The following is a 4,039-nucleotide window of genomic DNA, read 5'->3' as shown; positions in this document are numbered from 1 at the left end:
ATCACCTGCCTTTAATTCTTGTCTCTGCTTAACACTATGCATGCATATGCATGATCCATCCTTGGGGTGATTAATCATAGCACTGCATCACACTAGTTAAACACCATCTGATGTTTACTTGGTTTATGTATCCGTAAAAGTCAGATAAACATCACACTAGTGAACACTATCTGATGTTTACTTTGGTTTTTCGTGCGAAGAGAGCCCACCTCTTCTAGAACTTGCAACAGCTACCAAAGATAAACCTTCAAAAAGGGCACACACGAATCAGCAGAAAATTTCAATTGTCAATATACTCGAAACCCACATACTCAAAGTCGAGCTTGAACTCGATGTAGAAATGTAATCATGCTGTTTCCAAACAAAGACAAATTAGATGATGCCACGTGGGACAACTACCACTGCTGAAACCGAATCGGGTGGGCCCGCCGCAACGTACGTGCGTACTCGACGCGCGAGCAAGGGGCGTCAGGAGACAAGGGTCATGTGAAGGCCTCTGAGCGGTGGCCCCACGAGGAGAAAATTAAAAGGCCTACTACCTTGGTTGGCCCACGGAAACAGAACCGGGCCCGCCAGCTCTGAGCTTCCGTCCTCCTGCCCCCTCCTTGTGGCTCGCCTGGGCCTCCCCCTTCTGGGCCCAGTTGGCTCTTTCAAAGTCCTTCCCCGCCATTATGCTGTTTCTCTTCTTGTCCCTCTTCCCAGCTTCCCACTCTTTTTACCTACCTAGTCTTCAAGTGTACATACTGTCAAAAGTAAATAGTCTCCAAACTTACGAGGGTACTAAAATATCTCCATGACATATTTGATCCAAATGTATGCATGAGATTAAACTGGTGACTAGCTGAAAATCAAAGCAGTTATGGATCGATGAAGATAGATTATGACATGCATTTCTGTAAAATTATAGTAATTGGCTGGCTTGACGTCATGAAATACTATCTGAGTTACAAGTTCTGAACCTAGTAAGTGGGGAAAAGAAGAAGAGAGGATGGAAAGCCAAACGGGAGGTGGATAGACAGCACCCTAGTGGTTCTTTTATTGTGACATGATGATGCTAGAATTTGGGGTTGCTTTTCCTTTCTGTCTGTTGGTTTGTCTCTTCTTTTATCCTGCCATGACTTGGAGAACTGAGAGTTTAGGGCTAGAGTTCGTGATAAACTGATGGAACACTTCATGCCATTTAAATCAATTCAACTGAAATCTCAGAACAAGCGTCGATAAAAAACTCCACAGTTTGCAAGAGAATAACCATGTGACTATATCACTTCAAATCAGAGTGCATTAGTCTTGATGTGCGCCTTAGTTTTTTCTAAAAGAACAGGCCCATCTCTGAAAATAGTTGTAAACTTGGCTTGAAAAATCCTTTCTGGTTTGAGCGTGAAGCTATCATAATGTGTAGACAACTCATGTGATTTGGACAGATCACTTACCTTTAAGAAAGGAGCAAGACATGATGGAGTCGGGTCCAACATTTCTAGAACCCCATTCGAGACAATTTCCTGTCGAATTCTCCTTTTGCCAACTCTCGGTCCAGGACGGTGTTTCCTTTGAATCTGTTGCTAGAAAAAGATGAGGCAAGCTTCTAGATAAGTTTCCTTTTCCATTGTTCTGAACCAAGAAAAAGAAACAAGCTTACGACTCAAGGAAGTTGTCATTGCAGAAATAGGACAGCAAAATGGTTTGACATGATTCCACCTTTTGATAATGCTCCCACTTCTCGGCCAATTAAGCCCATGGCCATGTGTAGCCAGGGGGAAATGCAAAGTTCTTGGAAGTCACTATGTATCACTTTGTGCGGCCACTTTGAGCACTTGTTGCGAAACAGATCTCCATGGAGGTGCGCACACATAGCAGTTAGTCAAAGTAGATAGATCTTGCTACCTGTGTGTGAAAAGCCACTTTGAACTGTTACTCTAAAGTGATCGCAAAAGGTAAAAAAAGGCTGATGGAACAGCAGAAGGCCTAAGATAAGATATTTATTTGCAACAGCAGGAGAATGTTTTGGTAATTAAACCATGCAAACAAAATAGCGTCTTAGACTAGTAGCCTACCTGAATGTTCCTTTTTACTTGGATAAAAATTATCTGGGTTTTGTCTGCTTGAATTTTCTCAAGATGGTAGACTCCAGTGTGTATTATGATTCCCGTCTACTTCTATTCACCTACCTTGAGCAGGCCATATACTCCTTTCTTTCTAATTCAAAAATCAATGAACTGCATGATTAAACAATAAGGACAGATGCAGACCCACGGACAGTAAATGCAGGAACATCATTTCTTCTTTGGAGACGACAACATTTCGCTGTGGGGAAAAGTGGACCATCTATTTGCACCCTACAATTACTGCAAAACCAGTACAGGGAAATCTTTTGGATAGTTCCCTGTAAGGGCTTTTATGATGCGAGGTCGCTGTTGAATCGCATCTCATTGATTCCCCAGCTTCAGGAATGTACGAAAAAACCGGGACATGCATGCGTGGTGGGATTTGGACATGCAAATGAAAGGACTTCCAAGGACGGTTGAATTGTCGGTCATTCATTCGACGGAGGGAAACAGATGAAACCAGGAACGATTTTAATTTCCTGCATCTTGATGTCTTCACTTATGGACCCAACAGTTTGTTCCTGTTACTAGGATGGAAACTGTGAACAGCCGGTAGCCTTTAGGCATCAAAGGAGGCACTTGGATTATGAAACTATTTGCAGATAACTTTGTGAGCACAAAAGGTAATGAAAAGGATGCAGGAAAGCTGGCCTTCTTCACATGGTTTAGTGGCATAGATCAGCAGTGGTGTCAGCATTCTGTCATGTGCACTGAATAAAGGGTGAGCAGCACCCTGCAGTCCATCAGTGCATCCAGTGTGGAGCATTTAGGAATCAAGGTGTCCATGAGGCATATAAAATATCTACAGAACTAGCAATGGTTTCACAAAAAGCATTACCTTCTCCACTTAAGAAGCAGCCTTAAGCCCCGGCCGTAACACCACCAAAGCAAAAGGCGTACGTACGTACGTACACCAAATCCTGGTGCGCGTAGAGCATGAGCAAAAGGCGATTCGGATCCAGATCGCACGGCTCCCCGGATGCCAGGCAATCTCCACCCTTGAAAAAGGATGCTGCTCGCCACTCGAGAGGCAGCCGACTAGATTTAGCATGTTGAAGGAGCTATAGCACTGATACGGTGGAACTTGGATGATGATGATCACCAGCCGATGGCCACAGCCCACAGTGCTCGTGTACTGGATGTGCATAAAGTCCGGCAGACGGACTCCGGGGCGAGAAAGAAAAGGGCCTGATCGTATCAGACAATAACATGAAGTTAGTAAGTGGCCAATAATCCATAAGTCACAGGCCACCACCGCAAGGCCGGAAGCACAGCACAGGGACATGCATACATGGATTGGAGAGTGGCGGTCGACGACCCGATTATGGGACGGAACACTTACTGTGGTCTGCAGCAACCAAGCAAGCTGACCGACCGGATGAACAGCTAGTGTGTATGTGCCGGCAGGCACTTGCCGGAGACAGGGTGGTGGCCGACTGGCACTATCGCTGGCCTGGCCCGGCATTCCGTCGAACAGTTGTGGTGCGTGCGGCACAGTGTGAGGCCGTGGCAACCTTGGATCCCTGCTGCAAGATCCCATGGCCGAAGCGCCCAAGAAAGCAAACAAGAAAAGCACGTGGCCATCGCGAATCCCCCGGTAGTTGTACAAACTACAAAGTGAAAAACCAGACGATATCCATTGCAGTTCGTATGGGTTGATCGAGCCGGCATTCCCGGCGGGCGGCCGAGGGATTTTTAGGAGAAAGTGTCGAAAGGGATGGGCTTCGCGTTCGTGGATCGCTGGTAGGTGGGCTTCGCGTGGGCGGGAGGGATCAGCTCGTGGGCTTGCTCCTTGGTTCAATCTTCTACATTGTGGGCTTCAGAGGCCGGTAGATGTTACGAGCGTTGGGCCTTCCGTGAGCAGGCTTTGATTCACGAGTGCTCCATTTATTTATTTTATGCAAAAAAAGAACACTGATTAGTGTGAAGCAATGCGT

At 45.9% G+C, this 4,039-nt stretch overlaps 1 long non-coding RNA gene across 1 annotated transcript; it reads right to left on the bottom strand.

Annotated features, from left to right (window-relative positions):
* Positions 1 to 261: 261 nt before the first annotated feature.
* Positions 262 to 3,772, bottom strand: LOC112269265. The gene is made up of 6 exons (XR_002960812.1): positions 3,445 to 3,772; positions 2,941 to 3,290; positions 2,052 to 2,835; positions 1,696 to 1,881; positions 1,431 to 1,608; positions 262 to 743 (listed from the first exon to the last, which is right to left on the bottom strand). It is a non-coding gene; the product is annotated as an uncharacterized LOC112269265 (long non-coding RNA).
* Between the last annotated feature and the right edge of the window lie 267 nt (positions 3,773 to 4,039).

This window comes from Brachypodium distachyon, chromosome 5, assembly GCF_000005505.3.
Source record: "Brachypodium distachyon strain Bd21 chromosome 5, Brachypodium_distachyon_v3.0, whole genome shotgun sequence".
Classification (NCBI taxonomy): Eukaryota; Viridiplantae; Streptophyta; class Magnoliopsida; order Poales; family Poaceae; genus Brachypodium; species Brachypodium distachyon.
The sequence above is the reverse complement of the archived record's forward strand: the minus strand, read 5'-3'. Positions and strand labels throughout refer to the sequence as shown.